The 21,357-nt window shown below is 41.6% G+C and overlaps 1 protein-coding gene across 2 annotated transcripts in view; it reads left to right on the top strand.

Annotated features, from left to right (window-relative positions):
- CSMD2 (CUB and Sushi multiple domains 2) overlaps positions 1-21,357 on the top strand; it is a 1,007,742-nt gene that overhangs the window by 166,764 nt on the left and 819,621 nt on the right. The gene's annotated exons all lie outside the window — the stretch shown is intronic.

The raw sequence follows: 21,357 nt of genomic DNA, 5'->3' as shown, positions 1-21,357 counted from the left end.
GGCTCCCCATTCTTCTATCTGTGGTGTCTGTATATGTATGGTGCAGAAGGGAGAGTCAAACTTTAAATCCAAAGATTTCAGTTCAAACCTCAGCTCAGATACTTACTAATGGTTGGATTAAAAGTAAATTGAGTTTCAGTTGACTTACCTATAAAATGGGCATAATAACCCCTGACTTATCCAACCCATGGGGTTGCAGTGAGGATCAAATGAACTAATGTTATATAACCTTAAAGCAATATATGATTGCTAGCTCTTGTGCCCAGGTCCCTGATTTCATTTGTGTAGGGAAATCCCAGGTGAAGAACTTCAGTCTACCAAGGCAAATGGACAACTGTTCTGTGAGTTATATTCTCAGAGAGCTGCCTGGGAGAACAGAGGGGTTAAATTATGTGCTTTGGGTCATGTGGCCCAGATATATCAGTCAATAGTCAACAAGCATTGACTGAGTGCTTACCCTGTGCCAGGCACTGTGCATTTAAGCACCAGCAAACTGGGGCATACCAGGTTAAGTGACTTGCCCAGAGTCACATAGCTAGTATCTGAGGCTGTATTTGAACTCAGGTACTTGTGACTCCAAGCCCAGTGCTCTACCCCAGTGCTTCTTGAACTTTTTCTATGTGTGACCCCTTTTTGCCCAAGAAATTTTTATGTAACCCCTGGTCCATAGGTATATAAAATAGGTATACATAACCTTTTGCTGTTGCCAAATTTTTCGTGACTCCAACATTCAGTTACATGACCCCACATGGGGTTGTGATCCATGGTTTAAGAAGCTTCGTTCTAGCCACTGAATCACCTAGTTGCCCTGATAAGTAGCAATAGCTGATTTTCAAGGCACAGCTAGGTGGCATAATGGAAAGAGCACCATACCTGGAGTCAGGAAGACTCCTTTTCCTGAGTTCAAATCTGTCCTTAGATACTTACTAGCTGTGTGACCCCTGGCAAGTCAATTAACCCTGTCTACCTCAGTTCCCTCATCTGCAAATTGAGCTGGAGGAAGAAATGACAAATCACTCTAGTATCTTTGCCAAGAAAACCCCAAATGGGGTTGTGAAGAGTTGGAGAGGAATGAAAAGACTGAACAATAACAAAATCAATAACCACACTGAAAATTCAGCAGTGGGTCAGTATGAGCTGCCTCCAGCACAGCCAGTCAGTGGAGGCAATGTATATGGACAGTCTTTTCAAGGAATTTGTGTGTGAAAGAGTGACAACAGCCTGGGGTTATGGTAAAGTCTTTTGCTTTTTGTTGTTATTGTTTGCTTTTTTCAGGGCTGAGGTTTGTTTGTAAGCAGCAGGTAAGGAGCCTATAGTTAGGGAAAGATAGATGATTGCAAGGAGCAGAGTTGGGGTGGGGGAGGATGAATGATTGTGGGGGCAATCTATTGGGGAAAAAGGAGGGAGATGTAAGAGAGGATGCTTGCAGAAGAGTTGGTCTTTGTGGTAAGTCCTCTGGGGGCTGCTAAATGATGCTGTGAAAGGAGGGATGAGCCTGAAGCCAGGAAGACCAGAGTTCCAGCATGGTTGCAAACACTTTCTAGCTGTGTGACCCTGGTCAAATCATTTAACCTTTCTGTGCCTCAATTTCCTCAGGGTTGTCATCTGGATCAAATTAATTGGCATATGTAAAGCTGTTCGCAGACCTTAAAGTGCTATATAAATGTTAGCTGTCAACACCACCATCATCATCACTTGGCACCCACCATAGGACAAAGTCTCATGGGCCCCAAAGGCACCTGGTCCCTCGTGGTCCCTCATGCAGAAAGCTCCTGTTTAACTAATTCGACTTATGGGTCAGAGATAGTCAGAGATAGGGTCTGCTCTAGGCTAGAACTAGTAGTCATCAGGGAACAAGTTAGGGGAGAAGCCTATGAGGCATGGATCAGGGAAACAGTGTAGCTCTGATAAGGGGAGGGTTCAATGGTACAGTTAGGGGTGGGTCACAACACTGGAAGGGAGGATCCAGTGGATAGGATCGTTAGGTGGGAAGAGTAGACTGGGGGGTGGGGTGGACCATAGGCAGGCAGAGGTTTCACATGCTGGAGGATCCTGAGACAATCTTCTCTTTGTGTCTGTCAGGTGCATGAGTGCTTTCTTGTCCCACTGGGTTCCAGCTTCCCCTAAATGAGAGTCAGCTGAACCAATCCTCCCCTCCCTCCTCTCTCTCCCCCAGCAGTCCCCTCAGGGGAAATGGCTGTCTCAGCAGTGGACAGCTTTAAGAAAACTCATTATGAAAAAATCTGGATTTACACAGAAGATAAATTAGGGGGCTGAGTGTTCATTTGCAGAAAGATTCTTCTTGAGGAAAGAATAGGATTCCCAGGAGGGATTCAGCAGTACATTTTCCCAAGCTTAGAATGCACTTCATCCTCATTTGCCTCTTTCAGAATCCTCTGATTTCCAGACCCAACTCAGAAGCCACCTCCTCTGGAGGCCTTCTCTGATCCACGGCCCCCCACCCCCACCCACACACCCTCCACTCATTTGTTGGTGCCCTCACCTTCCTCAGGTTCACCTTGATCCACCATGCCAGGTTGCCTCTCATACTGCTCATAGTAGGCATTTAATAAATATTTGTTGAATTGAAATGTATTGAACTGAAGTATCAGAAACTGGTTGGTTCAGCAGGATATGAGGAGTTAAGCTGGCCAAATTAACCAAGAGCAGCCAAATGTGAGAAGGATGATTTTGACTTCAGTCCATTAGTGCAGGCCAGCTGGTGAAGTGGTACAGACCACTGGGTTTAGTGCCCAAACTCTAGATGGGCTGGCTTTTTGTGGCTCATGAGTGGGAGGTTTGAGCAAGACTGGGGATTCAAGGGTCAAACCAACAAATCTAGTTAATTATCAAAGGCTGTGTCAAGGGTACCATAAGGGAGAAGCCAAGAAGAAAGACAACTCAGATGAGTATGACAGCAAATTCAGCAAGGTCAGAGTGGGAATTATACAATAGGTCACTCCTGAGGCTAGTTGTTGAGTAACAAGGGTGGGGGCACTTCTGTGGCACACCCCCCCATCCCAACATTAGCTTTTTTATATATCATAAAAACATTTTATTATTTTTCCAGTTACATGTAAAGATACTTTTCAACATTTGTTTTTATAAATTTTTAGTTCCAAATTTTCCCTCCCTCCTTTCACTCCCTGCTCCCCAAGACATAAAGCAATCTGATATAGGTTATATATGTGCAATCACATTAAACATATTTCTGCATTAGTCATATTGTGAAAGAAGAATCAGAACAAAAGGGAAAAACCTCAAAAAACAAAAACAAAAAAGTAGAAATAGTATGGTTCAATCTGTATACAGATTCCACAGTTCTTTTTTTTTCTGGATATGGAGAGCATTTTCCATCATGAATACTTAGGAATTATCTTGGATCCTTGTATTGCTGAGAAAAGTTAGGTCTATCACAGTTGATCATCACACAATATTGTTGATACTGTGTACAATGTTCTTCTGGTTCTACTCATTTCACTCAGTATCAATTCATGGAAGTCTTTCCAGGTTTTTCTGAAATCTGCCTGCTTATTGTTTCTTGCAGTATAATAATATTCCATTACATTCATATACCACAACTTGTTTAGCCTTTCCCCAATTGATGGGCATTCCCTCAATTTCCAATTATTTGCCACAACAAAAAGAACAGCTATAAATATTTTTGTACACCAATATTAGCTTTTCAGAAACACAGGTATTGTGAGAAATAGGATATGTCATTTCATTCATTGGAAGAGAAATGGGAGGAATGAGGATAAAAGAGACCGCAGTAATCTGCCTCAAAACATGGGCTAAGACAGTTTACATGTGTCATTAAGAGTCAGCCTTCATTAGGAGTTTTCTTGTCCAATAGGATTCCATTTTCTTGGAGGGCTATAGGATGGATGGACTGATGAGTAGTTGTCTAAGGAACTCGCCAGTCCTGCCTCAGAGATAGTGGTGACCTTTCAATTGTCCCTCGACAGGGCACATGGCAAATTGTCCTCCGTTTACACAAACCTCATTTTCTTTGCTGAATAATGAGGCTGTTTAAAGGTATCAATTATTATCCTGCCAATAGCAGAAATGTCAAACTAAGACAAATTTTTGTGGTAATTGCCTGTTTTATTAAAAATTAAAGTCACAAGAAAGAACTAAGTGATGCCATGTGTCTCAATGAAGTCACAAAAATGAATAGGAGTAAGAGAGGTAGATATGAATGTGAGAGGAGTCTGGGAAAAATAACTACTCATTGCTGCTCTTTCTGATAAGAGAAACTGGTTTTAAAAGTAGCTTACCATATCTCTTCTCTGTTTCCCCCTTCACAAACTCTGAGCCCTTTTAAATAGAATGCTGGCCAATTTCCCCTCTCCGTTCAGTACCAAGTACTGAGGTGGTGGCCTATGTCTGTCATCCAAGGAGTATCCCAGCTAAATTCCCAGAGACTTCTCACCATTTTGGGAGTAGAAGGCCCCTTTAGCACATTTGGGGGCCATAGTAACTATAGAAAGACCACCGACTAAGTCACAAAGCAGTTATATGCAGTATGTATATGTATATAGAGGGGATTCCCAAACTGATAAGTCACACTCACAGAATGTCAGATTTGAAGGGACCTCAGTGGCCATCTGGTCCAATCCATATTTAAAGAGGAATTCCCATTACAACATACCTAACAGGTGGTTATCCAGCCTCTACTTGCAGACCCTTAAAAAAGGGAGGTAGCTCATTCAGTTCTCAGAAGTTGAACAGCTCCAATTGGTGGGTAGCCTCTCTGGACATCAAGCCTAGATTTGACTCTTTCCAATTTAAGAATCATAGATTTAGAGCTGGAAAGGACCTTCAAAATGATCAGGTCCAACCGGCATCATTTTCCATTTGAGATTAAATGACTTGTCCAACATCACATTAGTAGTAAATGGCAGTACCAGTATGAGAAACCTGAACTTTTGACTCCAAATGCAGTGTCCTTTCCACTATACAACTGGTTCTGCCCTGTGGAGTCAAACAGAACAAGACCACAGCTTCATCTACATGAGATCCCTTCAAATGCTTGAAGATATCTTGTATGCTTTTATGTCCCCAATGAGTGTTCTTTTCTCCAGGCTCAATATTGCCAGTTCCTTAAACTGAAATTCATATTGCATGAGACTGAGGTCCTCCACCATACTGGTTAACCTCCTCTGTATACTCTCCAAATTATTAATAACCTTTCCAAACTGCGAAGCCAAGAGATATAGTCTGACCAGGACAGAGTACTATGGAGATGAACAGCTCATTGTTTCTTGAAGCTATGCCTCTCAACACAGCCCAAGATCACATTAGCCTTTTGGCTCCCACATCACACTCTTGATTCATATTGACCTTGAAGGTTCTTTCCTTTTTATAAATGTATGCTCCTATAATCCACTAAGGTCACCAGATCCTTTTAGACAAGCTACTCCCTAGTGATGTCTCTCCATTTCATACTTGCAAATTTGACTTTTTAAAACTAAAGTGTAAGACTTACATTCATCTCTATTCAATTTTATCTTATTGTATTCAACCTTATCCTTGAAATGCTGAATACTAAATGCAAGGAAATGGGATTAGAGAACAGTGTGCCAGACTTAGGGCTGAAATTTGGCAGGAATGACACTGAATAGGGTGGATCCTAGGACAGATAACCAAAGGCTATATGAGTAGCCTCAACCCCAAAAGTCTGTGAGATCCATCTGTATATTTTATGACTACTGCTTGCCTTCCTCAAAGGTAAGGGCAATGGATATATAAGTTAACTTCAAGCTTTTCCCTATGAAATAGCTCAGGATTCTTTGCATAGCCCATTTTTATGTAACTCTAATATTGTAATGGAGGGAAGGGAGTGACTTTGGTCTAGAGAAGAAGGCTTAGCTATGTGAATTCAAATTCTTAAGTCAGTGAAAGATTAAGGTTGAGGGATGCTTGCTCATTTTGGACATGCTTGCTCAAATGTCTTCTGAGGCAATGTCCTGTTTGAGTGTGGGAAGTGGAGAACCCAAAAGAGAACACTTGTGTGACATTGTCATTTGAAATCATAACAAAAAATTCATAGGCCCATAAAGCCATTAGCCCTTCCCCAACCAAGAGTTGATAGAGTTTGTCAAAGTATCCCCTTCTTTGAAATCTAAGTGAATTGAATAACCTTATTTTTTTTTGGGGGGGGAACCCATATTTTCTCACAAAGCAGCCATCAGAAGAAGCATGCTTTTGATTTTCATTGTAGGATACCATATTATCTATGTTTGGTCAAAATGTCAGAGAGGCTATGGAAAGCTGTTTAAGAATAATTTATTCAAAGGGCAGCCAGATGACACAGTGGATAAAGCACCAGCCATGGATTCGGGAGGACCTTAGTTCAAATCTGGACTCAGACCCTTGACACTAGCTGTGTGACCCTGGGCAAGTCACTTAACTCTCACTGTCTTGCAAAAGAAAAAAGAATACTTTATTCAAAAGGACAGGTTAGATAACAGGGGTAGTGTGTTGGAGAAATCCTAGAATCTAGAGCTAAACTAGGGATATTAGAACCTAACCCTCTCTTTTGGAGAAGAGGAAACTGTAACCCACAGAGGCTAAGTCATTTGTCCCAGACCACTCAGATAGTAAGTATCTAGTCCAGAATTCAAGCCCAGATTTCCTGACTCCAAACCTAGTAAGTTCTTTTCAATATGCCAGGATTATAAAGCCTCTCCAAGCTCTAACATGCTATGGTCTAAGGACACTCCCTACTCTGACGTTCTTTGTTCCAAAGTTCCTTTTATGTCTAACATTTTCTGTTCTAAGGCCTCCTCCAGCTCTGACATTCTCCATTCTAAGGCAGTTTTATGACATTCTCTGTTATTCTGCTCAGACAGATTTCCCAATGGCAAGGATGCCCAACCCAGGGTCAAGGTTGATCTTAAAGAGTGGGCAAGACAAAACTTGTAGATGACACAAATAGGTATATTGGATGGAATAGGGGTATGTACAGTTGAAGAATTGGGAAATTGTCATAATTGCCAAATCCATCTTGTGATCCAATAATGCTAAGCTATAAAGTTTAAGGACAGTTTGGTATTAATGGAAAGAACATACACCTAGAATCAGGAAACCTGGATTCAAATCTTGATTTTGCTGTGTACAACTTGTGGAACCTTCAGTGAATCATTTTCCCTCTCTATGTCTCAGTTTGTGTGAAAAATGGGGATATTAATAGTTTCTCTACATGTATTATAGGGTGATAAGGATCAAATGAGATCAGCCTTGGCATACAGTAAGTGTTTAATAAATGTTATATCTATCTCTTTCTATAACATGTAGAATTTGCCTTGTAAACTGTGAAACAGTATGTACATGTGAACTCTTATTATTGGAAAATTCTCCCTCAGGTCTAACTTACATTCCCCATGCTGCATTCAGAGCCCATTTCCATCTGTGCTGCTTTTACTGGTTGGAGAATAGTTACAGTCCTAAGTGATTCTAAGTTCCCCTTTTCATTTAGCTAATTCAACAATCGTTTATGTGTCAACTAAGAGCAAAGCCTGGTGGTTAATGTTGGAAATCCATAACTTTGAAAGACTGAAAAATATGATGAATCAATGTTTGGTTTCCAACATTTCTTCTAATGGGGGGAGAGGGTCTCCTAATGGCAATAAACTATGAGCTGACCATGCCCAGTGAGGATCTGGCACTTTGCAGAGTGGCTGCCTATAGATGCTAGGCTCCAATATGAGATGGTTTTTACCACATGTTAGGAAGGGGCACCTGCTTGGGAGTGGAGTGGTTTGTTTCATCTGGAGCTCCCTAGTGGCTCCTGAGTGGATCAGTGAAGAATATGTGGACCCCAAGTGTGTTTCTAGTACAAACAAGCAAATTAACACACAGCTCCCATTTGTACAGACTTCCTTTCCTCACTCAGGGAGGGCTTCTGAAAGCCAAAGCTGTCAGGAGGAAGGTGTCTCGGCATCCTTCCTGCATGTCAGAGCTGCCCAGGCAGCTTTGTTCCACATCACTGTGCCCAGGATGTTGTCTCTTGCCTGGAGCCACGTAATCTGGGAGCGTGTCGCCTTTCAGGAGGAAGGTGTTGGAGGCACTTTGGCCTCACATGAAAAAGGTGCAATTACACTGGAAGCCAATCATGCTTCATTCAGTCTGAGCTCTCTTTCTAGTTTTTTTCTCAAATCACTGATGGTATCAAGCTAAGAAGAAACATATGAAGGAGGAAGCAACTCAGGAGACCAATGACAGGACTAGTCAGGGGGACATTGACCTTATTTCCCAAAGGTATAAGCTCTAGTGAAGTGCTTTAGGGGGCCAATCAGAGAAAGACAGAGTGCGTTTATGATGGGGAGTGTGGTGGGAAGATGTCTTCATGTAGATTTGATTGTGGCTCTATGTTTATGCATGTGCAGTTAAGTCATTATGTTTATGTATATGTGAGTGTTCTTTGTGTATTTGTGGTTCTGTATCCTTGTGGTTATGTCTTTGTATGTGAGTCTTTGCATGTGTATGTGTGTATTTGCGTTTTTGTGTCTGGGCATGTGTTTTAGTGGGTAGTCTTTGTGTATGAATGTTTTTGTGGCTGCGTATCTTTGTGGTCCTGTGTATTTGTATGTGGTTATCTTTGTGGCTATATGGGCATGTCCCCATGCAGGTTGAAGGGTCTGTTTTTATGGGGAAGGGTGTATGACTCATGGCTAATATTCATCTGTGATCTTCAAATTAATAGATCATACTTGTGTTGGCACATCTATTCTCAACCTAATGACTTATTTATTTAATGGTGCTAGCATAGCAAAAGGCTGTTTACCAAGATTGGGAAAATGATAAATTGTGTTTGTGCTTATCCTTTTGTTCTCCTCCTACGCCCAAGCCCTTTTTCTTTGCTAAGAGTCCCTAATGTGGAGCATTGAATAAAAGCCATAAATTACTAATGTGTTGTCCATTCCCAGACAACAGCCTCATCTTTGACTCGAATCTCTGTATTTCTATAATATTTATGTACATACTTTCTATTTGAAAATGCTGCTGCTGACAGTCTGAGATTGTTTTGGAAGGTAGTAAGTTCTTCATCACTGGAAGTATTCAAGAAGAGTACAAATGATAATTTTTGGGGGGTGATGTAGAGGAGAGGATCAACCATCAGGGAAAGAGTTGAACTACATGATTTGTAAGTGAGGGAATTCAGGGCATTGGGGCAGCAAGTGGTTAATTGTGGGAACTGAGTGAACCACATTGATTCCATCTTGTGATTTAATTGTGGAGCTAGCTCAGGTCCCTTTCTTCTCAGTTATGGGTCTATTCTGATTTCTGTCCTATGAGAAAGTGTATTCAATTATGGCAATTAGGAGAAAACTTTATTGCAATTGTTTAAAACTAGCCCAGTATGGCCTGGGAAGCTGGACCACCCCCTGCTGCTTAGAGAACTTTAGCTAAGGACCTAGGTTATACTGACCAGAAACCCAGTCAGATTGAAAAATTGATGCATGGAGTTTTCTCACAATTATACTTCTCAAGCAATCCATACATCTTATCTAAAAATTGGTACCATACCAACAAATCGGTTACTGTCTCCATGTTCCTCTAATTGTTTTATGGATGCTTGTGGGAAGTGGGCCACCTCCTTTTCTGATTTCAGGGAATTGCACCTGTTCACACTCCCCCTCCCAACTTGGAAAGTCCCTAATCTTTTCTCCAATTAAAAATTGGATTACCTTATGTTGCCTCCTAGTTAATTGTTTCCTTTTAATTAATTGGCCTTGTTTGATTAATTGTTTTTAATGCATAAAAATGTCTCCCCCTGTATTTAGTGTCCAGCCCTAAACTAAGAAAGGCTACTAGTCCTCATTTGTTGGGCAATTGCCATGTATTGCTTAGTAAATTGAAATGCTCAGAAGCTTGAATATTGTTTCCTTGGGCATTTCATCTATCACTTGCCACCTACGGTCACTTTCAACTTATTGTTTCCCTGATTCTATCCTTATGTGCAGCTCTGGTAGAGAAGGCTGACATATGACTGTAGACCTCAGTTCAAATCCTGCCTCAGACACTTAATAGCTTGTGACCCTAGGCAAGTCGCTCAACCTCTGTTTGCCTCAGTATCCTCATCTGTAAAGTGGGGGTATTGATAGTACCTGCTTCAAAGGTTGTTGTATCAAATAAGATGATAATTGTAAAGCACTTAAAACAGTTCCTGACACATAGTGAGCACTATATAAATGTTAGCTATTATTATCTCCCCCAATCAGAATGAGAGCTCTTTGAGTGCAGAAATTGTTTCTTTTTCTGCTTATGTGATGTGTCTGACACATAGAAAACACTTAATAAATGCCTTTCTTTCTCTTCTCTTCTTCCTTCCTCCCTCCCTCCTTATTTTTTCCTTCCTTCCTTCCTTCCTTCCTTCCTTCCTTCCTTCCTTCCTTCCTTCCTTCCTTCCTTCCTTCCTTCCTTCCTTCCTTCCTTCCTTCCTTCCTTCCTTCCTTTGTTTCTCCCTTTTCCCCTCTCTTTCTCTTTCCCTCCTTTTGGTGATGTCATTGCAGAGTCTGTCATTATTTGCACCTCAGTGCTTCATGATCACAGAGGACCCTGAGCCTTTGCCCACCCAGACAGAACAGCCTTGGGGTCACAATTGACCACAACTGAGCCTTGTGACCACATATTGCATCTTGACCTTCTTATTTTCCTCCCCCTACCCCAATCCTGCCTTCGGTTGGCCAAATAAATGGAGATTCTAGAATGTGAGCCTCTCAGGGAATTAAAGGGTAGTTCTTTGGGTTTTTCTTATTCATACCCATTCTCCAAGTCATCTATACATTTACTGGAGTCAGAAGCAAGGATCAGTTGCAGTCACTGACTCCAACATCACAGTGGGAAGAAAGTGTGAGCGTAGGAGGCCGAATTGGAAAGTAAGAGAAGGAGTTTCAGCAGGATGGATCATGAAAAGGTCAAACCTACTAAACCCCCATGAAACATGGCTTGCCTTGAAGATGAGTCCATTGTTCCAGAAGCATACATCCTTAAACCTGTGAATCACAGTTCCAATGTCAAACTACCTACAAGGTTGGTTTTAAGTAGGCAAGTGCCTAATAGGTAGAATTAAGGCACTGAGCCTCTCCCCAAATCTTCCCTCCCTTGTTAACAGCTAATTTCTGAAATGTTGACACTAGGACTCCATCCTTTAGTTTGAGGTTTCGGTTCTTGTAAAAGTGAGATGCCAGTAAGAGGGGTTTTCTTTAAGAAGTTATCAGTCCTTTACACCTTAGTGTTCAGTCATAGAATGGGTGTAGGCAAATACAGATAAAAGCAACAAGACTGAGTGAAATACAAGTATCAAGACAGTAACCACATTGGTGATTTACTGTTATAAACAACTCTTAATTATTTGCACTAATGGAGTGTGTAGGAGCCTTGTCATGGATAATCAACACCATGAATAATCCAAAGCCACTGGTGTTAGGCTTCAGAATACAAGATGTTCATGGAGCAGTGGATGTACTTATATAGGGTATAGACAAGGGAGATGCCATTATGGAATAGAATGATAAGGGCAGGGATCTAACTTGGAATCTTAGGACCATATGGGGAGAAAATTTGGAGGTTATCTCTTCCAGCCCCTTTGTTTTACAGAGTCCTGACCCTGGCGTGAACAAAGGGACCCCCCTAATCTCCTCCTGACAAGCTGTCTGACCCCCTTGCCATCTGGGGGCTAGGAGGTCTGGAAACTACTACTGCTGCCACTTATTCAGTTGCCCCTAGGGCCTGCTGCTTGTTTTCTGTGGCATGGTCTGCACTCCAATCTCACCCAGTTTGAATAGACTTTTCTTGCCAACCTTGTAAGTTGTCTTGGGCTGGAAAATTGTTTAACCCTGTCCTTTTGTGGGTCCTGCTGCTCCAGAATTTGTTTTGAGGCATTGGGTTTTTTGTTCTGTTTTTGTTTTGTTTTGTTTGAAGCAGTATTTAAAGTTGTTTGGAGGAGCTTGGGGTGAGCTCTGGTGAGTCCCTGCCTTTTCTCCACCTTCTTAGCTCTGCCCCTCCCCTTCATTTTACAGATGAGGAAAATGAGATCCGGAGAGGGAAAACCGATTTGCCAAGGTCACACAGCCAATGAGTAGCAGAGCTGGGATTCAGACCCAGGCCTTTTGACTGAAAATATAGCACTCTTTAAACTACAGAATGCTGGAATTTGAGTTCGGCTTAGAAGGAGGGGGAAGATTTAGAAAAGTAGAGAAGGAGCTCCATGCTCCCAGAGGAATGGTCCTTGGCAAGATAGGGAGAGTGGTGAGATCTGTGGCTCTTTTCCTCCCTTCTTGTTGAGTCTTTTAATTAGGTTGGGGATGAGCTCCCTTGGTCCTGTTCTCTCTCTCTCTCTCTCTCTCTCTCTCTCTCTCTCTCTCTCTCTCTCTCTCTCTCTCTCTCTCTCCTCCTTCCCTGTCATCTTTTATCTCAAGAATCATGGAGGCCTCTTAGATGCTTCCTCATCTCTGATATGTCTGTGGAGAAAAAACATCACATGAGGCTGAGATGCATGTGGCTTAGGGATCCAGCAATTTAGCTGCCTGCTGCCACCAGTGCTTTCCCACAGTCCAAAGGGGACTCAGATGTTTTAAGACCTAGAGCTAAACTGCTTCATTCCTATCTTTGAGTCTCCCTGTGCCTGGACCAAGTTGGCACTTAATAAGTGTTTTTGATATATAGATGGATGGGCACAAATATCTAGAATAAAGTAGCAAAAGGCCTAGGTTACTGGGTCAAGAAGACCATGGCTGGAAGAAGCTATGGACCTTAAAGGCTTTCTCCTCCCTAGAGGAGGCAGGCAAGGTCTCTGGTCATGTCAGGGAAAGGGCAAAGGCAGTCTGGCTTCATGATTAATACTCAATTATTTCCAGTACTCAAGGGGAACCTCTGCAGGTGTGAATAGTCAGAAAATTATGGAAAATCCAAGGTATTTTTCCATACTATGGAGTATATAATGTAGGATCCTAGAATAGGAAGAGACTCAGAGACCATCAAGCCTAGCTCCCCCCATTTTGCAGATGAAGAAACTGAGGCCAAGGGGGAGTGAAGAGACTTTTCTAGGCTCACACAGGTAGTGAGTATCAGAAGTGATCTTTGAACCCAAGTGCTCTTACTCCAGAGTCAATGTTTTTTCCATCAAACCATGATGAGGAGAGCCATGTTTTGGGGATCAAGCTTATGTCCAGATACAATCCAGTGTGGAAGACAGCTAATTGGTACAGTGGGTAGAGCACTGGGCCTAGAGTAAAGAAGACTTGAGTTCAAATATAGCCTCAGTATTTACTAGCTGTGGAACCCTGAGCAAGTCACTTAACCTCTGTCTTCCTCAGTTGTCTCAACTGTTAAAAAAATAGGATAATAATAGGATCTACCTCTCAGGGTTGTGTGAGGATCAAATGAGATCATATTTGTAAAGTCCTTAGAGCAGTATCTGGTACATGGTAGGCACTTAATAAATACTGATTTCATTTCCATCCAAAAGGCATTTATTAAACACCTACTATTTGCTGTACACTATATTAAGCTCTAGGGGTAGTAAAACAGAAAATAGTCTCTGTCTTCTAAGAGTTTGTATTTGACTCACTGGATTTAACATTTAAATTGATTAAACTGAACATTTAAATTGATAAGTACATATGTGATTATTTGAGGTGGGATCAAGGCTTTGCTGGAAACAGCTCCTCATGAAAATCATTGTTAAATTTTCATTGTGAGCATTTCCAGGCCAGAAATTGGCAAATGTTACAAATCAGAGTTTATTACTTTGTTGATTATCTAGTCTTAAGAAAGTGATGGATAAAATGTCAGTAATGCAGATTAAACTTCAAAGTATGTCCTGCTTACCAGCATGCTGGGGGACAGGAGACACCAGGAAGTAGTAGGGGAGCTTGGAGAAACCTCAGAGGCTTTCTGGTCTAACTCCACTCCCTTAGAGATCATAGATTTAGAGCTGAAAGGGACCTTAGCATTCACTGAGTCCAGCCCCCTCATTTAACAGAGGAGGAAACTGAAGCTGAAAGAGGTTTAAGAGATTTGTCCAGAACTCCTTAGCTAATGTCTGAGGGAAGATTCAACCAAATAGCTGAGGAAACAAGCCCAAAGAGGCGAGTTAGGTGCAGAAGATCACGGAGGTGATGAGCGATGCCTAGAATGTGTGTGTGTGTGTGTGTGTGTGTGTGTGTGTGTGTTTTGCCCCTCTGGTTCTTCTCAGGGACTTGTCCAGATGTGCCAGAGGATGTCCGGGCTGGAAAGAATCTTTGAGGTTATCTAGCCACACAGTGGCAAACTCAAACTGAAGTGCATCTCTCCAGGCTAAATATTGACTTTAAAAACACAAATTGATATTATTTATTTTGTGTTGTAGTTTTATTTATTTTGTTAAACATTTCCCAATTACTTTTAATCTTGTTCCTGACCAATAAGGGGGAGGGAGCAAGTTTAACACCTTTGATGCCCAATGACTTCATCTTATAAAGGAGAAAACTGAGACTTACAGAATGGAAGTGACTTGTTCAATTTCACATGGTTAGGAGGTGGCAAAGTGTGAACCTGAACCCAGGTGTTCAGACTCCCAGAGCAATGGCCTTTCCCCACATCATGTTGCTTCTCTAAGAAAGTGTGACAGATGCCCCTTGCCAGTCTGCCGGTATCTATGGGTATCAGGGAAGCTTCTGTAGATAGGCCAGGTTCCTGGTATTGATTGTCATCAATAAAAATTGGCTCTAGTCTAATGGAGTGGGACATATGTTTGTTTTCTTGGGTTTTTTTGTTTTTTGGTGAGGCAATTGGGGTTGAGTGACTTGCCCAGGGTCACACAGCTAGTAATTGTTAAGTGTCTGAGGTTGGATTTGAACTCAGGTCTTCCTGACTCCAGGGCCGGTGCTCTAGGCCACCTAGCTGCCCCAGGACACATGTTTGAAAGTGTGATTCTGAGGGCCCTGCCTTATCTCTAAAATAATGGGGTGCTATAAGGTTTAACAGACATTTCTCATTTAGCCACCCCATGTGATATGCAGTCTAAGTACTGTTTCCAATTACATAGATGAGTAAACTGAGGCTCAGGTTAAGTGACTTGCCCAGAAGGCAGCTAGTAATAATAACTGACATTCACATGAAATTTGACAGTTTACCTGTGAAGCTGGTGTTACAATACACAAATAAGTCGATAATCTCATCCTTGTGCTTACCTCCTTCAATAATGCATGTTGTAGCCCATCCTGTGACTGTCATCCATGTTGTCCCAGAAGAAAGCACAGGTCACACTCCCGACTTTTTTATAGACGAGGAAACCAAAGCACAGAGATTTTAAGTTACCTATCCATGATCAAATGGCAAAAGAAACATTAGAAGTGGGATCTGAATCCAGGTCTTCATGACTCCAAGTTTAGAGCTCTTTCTATGCAGCCACCACTGCCTTGATTAGGGAGAAAGAACTACCAGGAGCTCCAATCTCCTTTCCTTTTCAGCAAGCACCCTCTGGCCTACAAATAATCCCTACTCATTCTCTGGGCCTTTGTTCTTCCCTCCTCTTCCCTTTGAAAAATCTCCTCTTCTGGCTTCCTTCCCTCCCTCCCCCTCCCCCAGTCCTTCCCATTGGCAGCTCGAATGTTTTTTTAGCAGGTAAAGAAAATTCTATCCTAAACTTGTGTGTGTGTATGTGTGTGCACTTGCATATAATGTGACAGGGACTTAAGAGAACAATTCTGTAGAAAACAAGACCATTAGAGATAATTCATTGCCAAGCTAATGTTGCCCGCAGGCTGTGTCTGTGAGCTCAGAGATCACTCAGAAATCCCCATTGAGGACTACAGTTTAGGGACTTTGCCTTAGACTCTCTGTATATTGTGGTAAGCAGCTAGGTGTGGAATGAATGAATGAATGAATGAATGAATGAATGAATGAATGAATGAAAAACTATTTCCTACTATATGCCAGGTACTCTCTATCTTGGTGCTGGGGGTGCAAATTCAAAAGTGATACAGTCGGGGGCAGCTAGATGGCGCAGTGGATAGAGCACCGGCCCTGGAGTCAGGAGTACCTGAGTTCAAATCCGGCCTCAGACACTTAACACTTACTAGCTGTGTGACCCTGGGCAAGTCACTTAACCCCAATTGCCTCACTAAAAAAAAAAAAAAGTGATACAGTCCTCGTCCTCAAAGAGCTTACACTCTAACTGGGGGAAAATGACATGTATTTGGCAGTGGTGGCTGTGTACAGAGTCCTAATGTAGTCAGTTGTCATGTTCTTTATAAAATCTATGGTGGGATTGATTGGTTTTTATTATTCTTTCCAGAACAAGAGTTGAAAAGCAGAAGGTAAATAGTATGCACCCCATGTCTGGGTTGCCTGGATATGAAACATGATCTAGGACTAGCTCAATGTGGTATGTTACTTGAATTATGCACACTTTCCAATCAGGGTAGCCTAGTCCCTGGGTAGAGTTAAAAAAACTGAGTGTATTCCTTCCCAGATATGGTCCCTGAAGGATTTTTCCAGAATGGTCTTTGCAGGGGAGTCTGAGCCCAAGATAGGAATATTTGGGGGTAGATTGAGAAGGGAAGGGTCTACCTCATCCAAAAGCCATGACTAGATGTGAGGTCAAGATGTAAATTGTTAATGAGTGAGAATAATACCTGCCTCATCAATCCACATCCCTTGTCCTAGAAGCCTGGATCAATCTACTTGATTCACATAATTGTAGAAAAAATATTTATAAGCTATAATGCCTAGTGTAGGTATTAACCATGATTTTTTATAGAATCAGATCCAGGAACTGGAGTGGATGTTAGAGGCCATCTAGTCTAAATTAGATTTCAGCAGGAATTCCTTCTACAACACCCCAAACAAGTTATCCACCGAGACTTCTAGTGCTGGGGAACCTACTACCTCCTAACAGAGCTGGTTCCTGTTTGAGCTGGCTCTTAATTGTCACAGAAGTTTTTGTGATAGCAAGCCCAAATCTTTCTTTTGGTAACTATCTTCTGTGACTTGTAGCTCTGCCCTCTGGGGCCATTCCAAACAAATCTGATCTCTTTTACCATAACAACCCTTCAAATAGCTGAAGATCCCTTATCATACTTCCCATCACTCCCAAACAAGTCTTTTCTTCAGGGCAAGCATCCACAGTTCCTTTAACTCTTCCTCATAAGGCATGGTTTCTAATTCTCTTATTATTCTGATCACCCTCTAAGTTGTCAACATTTTTCTTTTAATATTCTTAGACTAGAGAAAAGTGGGACTCTTGTTTGGGACAAGCTGCTTTTATTATTCACCCTATAATCACATTCCTTCATTACTGTTTTTGTTCTATTGTGTTACAATAATGTGGAGAAGACCAGAGACTCTCAAAGGCTATACTAGCAAAGGACACTCTGGCAATTCCTACCAAGCTTGGAAATGCTTCAAGTATGGATCTATTGATGTCTGTTGTCTGAAAACCAGTCTAGCTAGATTTGGAGAAACTCCCCAGTATATTAGCCACAGGGTGATGAATTCTTCAGCTACAACAATTTCCAAAGACCATCAACTGAGTTGTGAAGGGACTTCAATCTGCATTGATGGAGGGACTATTCACATAAGTGAAGTGACAGGTCTTTGAAGTTGAAGATTTAATTGGCTTTTTTTTTTTTGGTGAGGCAATTGGGGTTAAGTGACTTGCCCAGGATCACACAGCTAGTAATAAGTGTTAAGTGTCTGAGCCTGGATTTGAACTCAGGTCCTGCTGAATCCAGGGCCGGTGCTCTATCCACTGCCCCACCTAGCTGCCCCTCATTGGCTTTTTTTGGCCATCATGTCATACAACTCATTGAACTACCATCTGGTTAAATGTCCCAGATCTATTTTACACGTACTGTTCTCTATACCTCTACCACCTTGGGAAACTTATTTTTAAAATAGTCTACATGATTTTACACTCATTTTTATTCATTTTTATCTTAGATTCAGCCCATCACTCCTTCCTGCCAAAATCTGTTCATATCCTTATCATCACCTAGCCTGTCGACTATCTCTCTTACCTTCCTGTCAATTATAAATTTTCTTATTTGGATGCCTTCATATTGAATTTTATAGAACCAAGGACAGATAGATCCCTGAGGGTACTACGCTGGTCACCAAGTTGTCATTTATCCATTAATCGCTATTCTACTGGATCAGAATCACAGAATGTAAGATTTGGAAAGGACCTCAGTGACTACCTAGTATAATCCATACATGAAATTAATTTCTACCATGACCTACCCACCTCCTTACTATCATTTGGACCACATTTCCCTCTTGTCCAAAAAAATAGCAGAAAAGACTTAGTGTCTAAAGAGAGAATTTGGGTAGAAGTACAAGCATCAAAAAATCAACTAAAAGAAGTGGGAATATGGGTTTGGGAAACCTATCAAAATATTAGGAAACCCTAAACTGAAATTCTCCCCCAAATTGTGCCTTCTGAAGCTTTCCTTCACATACTTACTAAGTCCATCATAGGGTAGAATTTAGGCTTTTTAAACACCATAAATGATAGACTCTGTCTCCACAGGGATCCCAAGGGAAAACATGATGGAGAAGTTCTTCCTGCTCAAAGTTATAAGTAGGCAAAATATATGAAAAGAGAGGTTTCAAAAGAATTGTTAACTAAAGATGAAAAATGACAAAAATGACCAATGTTGGAAGGACTGCAGGAAGACAGGGACAATAATTCCCTGTTGTTGGAGCTGTAGATTGGGCCAACCATTTGGGCCAACCAAACAATTTGGAATTATACGGGGAAAATTACTAATTATAATCTTTGACCTAATGATTATCATACTGGACAGATTCCAGTAGGAATTCAAAGACAGGAAGAAAACAGCCCTTATTTCCCAAAATACAATCAATAGAACTACTATTCATCATAGCAAAACAAAAACTAGAAACAAAGTGGTGCCAATTAAGTGGAAATAGATGGATGAACTGTGGTATATGAATGTAATTCAGTACTGTTACATTATAAGAATGTTACATTATAAGAAATGATAAATATGGAATATTCAGAAAAGTATCAGAAGATTTTATGACTGGTACTGTAATGTAAGCAGAACCAAGAATGATGGTGATACTGACAACAAAAAATAACCCTGAAAGACAGCCAACCTCTGACTAGTTGTTATAGTAATAATTTATTTTTATCTAAGAGAACAGGTGATGAAACATGAATTGAATCCATAGAGAAATAAGGGCCTTGGGTGTAGGTGCCAAAGGTGGATTGATTTTACTTAATTATTTTTCTTTGTTATGAGGAAAGGTGCATTGAATTTGGGGATGAGGGGAGTGATTCATCAGGAAATGACTATGGGATTTTTAAAAGTTTATAAAACATTTTTTTTTAACTTACCAGATAAAAGGGAAGCTAGGCATTCCAATCTCCTATAAGTGGAAGTGATGGGATCATAAATCCAGAGTTGGAAGACACTTCAGGGGTCGTCTAATCCAACCCTCTCCTCCTACAGCTGTGAAATTGGAACCTATTTAAAGCCAGTATTGGGGATGGATTATGGGACCTTAAAGAGGGTGGGCCAGTCTATAAGGTGGCCAGGGTTAGCTTTATTGGTATTGTGTTGTAGTGGTGTCTGGCTGCTCCAAGTCCTTCTATGGAGGTCATATTTTTCTTTTCATTCCATTCTTGTGTATTGTGTTTATCCATCTGAACCTGTGACATGAGTCTAGTAGACAAAATGATGTTTGGTAGTGTCTTCTTCCCTCTCACTTCCAGCCCACTGGGCAGATGACTCTGAAAACAATACTCTAAGCTATATCTCTCTGGGCTTCATTTTCTGTAGGCTAAGGAAGTGCACCCTAAGCTGCTTGGTGTGGCTGGGTGAAAGTACAGAAAGTGTCTTTGGGAGTAATTATAAGAGCTGTAAAAGATAAACTTTTCCAAACCAAACTTTGATGCAGGTGGACTTGGTCTCTGTGGTTCCCCACCCACCCACCCAAACACACACACACACACACACACACACACACACACACACACACACACACACACACACACACACACACACCCTCTATGTTTCCTTTCCCTTTCCTTCTCTTCCCTTCTTGAGCCTGGAGTCTGATACCCATTCTGCCCCATCAGTGTCTCCTACCCTCTCCTTATGTCTTCCCTGTGGTTCCCCTTCCATCCTTTCCTTTTTCCTCTCCCTCCCTGCAGACATACTCATCAGCTACTTATATGGCAGGTCAATCCCAGAAACTGATTCAGGCCACTTAATCAGGGTTGCCTTCATTAAGGGGCCTCTCCCAGGGAGCATTTGCATTTGCATTTGCATAAGAGCTTTCAGCTCCTTATCCCAAAGTAGGAAGTGGGATTTCTGGACCTCAGGAGTGGGTTGTAACCAATGATAGCATAATTACCAAATCAGAAAAGGGGGATTGTCAGCAATGTGCTCTCCAGGGTCCCTCTCTGATAACCCTGAAGTCCCCTAGGCTTTAATATCACAAGTACTGCAGAAGAATGAGCTATAGCCCAATAACTCAAAAGATGGAACAACCTTTATGGGCTAGGGATGAGGTGGGTGAAGGAAGGATTCATTGAGCATGCAGGGCTTTACTTGGGCTTTGAAGGATGATTAAGATTTGAAAGAGAGAGAAAGTGCAATGCATCATACTTTACTGTACTGTAAGCATCCAGGTGTCCCCAGAGGCCATCAGAAAAACTGCAGCAGGTGTGTGTTTCTTCTCTCAGAAGGTACCACTAGAAGTTCCAGTTATGAGCCAAGTTTTTGTGTGTCTGCAATTAGAAAGACAAACAGGAGCTAAGAGCCTTCTGTGGGTTTCCCCGTCTGGTTGTGGCCATTAATTTCCAATTACCATGCATTATTATCATAAATAATAAGAAGGACTATCTTTGGGGGCCCCACACAGCAATTTACTATGGACAGGTGTTCACAGAGGGCCCTCTCTACCTACTTGCTCTAGAGGCCTTATGAGGTGACATAGATAATAGAGCAACTCAGACCATCTGGGTGAGGACAAGAAGAGGCTCTCTGAGCTTGTCAGCAAGAGGTTTTAATGGAGGCAGGAGAATAGTGAGAACTTTAAACCATGAAAAGAAATGAAAGATTGACTCTTGTCTGCTGAATGTGGGGAGTGTAGGTAGATAATGCATTTAGCTGGTTCAGTAGATAGAACATTGGGCCTGGACTAGGAAAGATGTGAGTTCAAATCCAGCCTCAGACACTTACTAGCTGTGTGACCTTGAGCATTTCATTTAGCCTCTATTTGCCTCCATTTCTTCATTTGTAAAATGGAGGTGGTACCAGCACTCACTTATCTCTCAGGGTTGTTGTGAGGATCAAATAAGATGATAATATTTATAAAGTACTTAGCAAA

Source organism: Dromiciops gliroides, chromosome 3 (genome assembly GCF_019393635.1).
Source record: "Dromiciops gliroides isolate mDroGli1 chromosome 3, mDroGli1.pri, whole genome shotgun sequence".
Lineage (NCBI taxonomy): Eukaryota > Metazoa > Chordata > Mammalia > Microbiotheria > Microbiotheriidae > Dromiciops > Dromiciops gliroides.
Note: the sequence above shows the minus strand (reverse complement) of the source record. Positions and strands in the feature narration are given on the sequence as shown.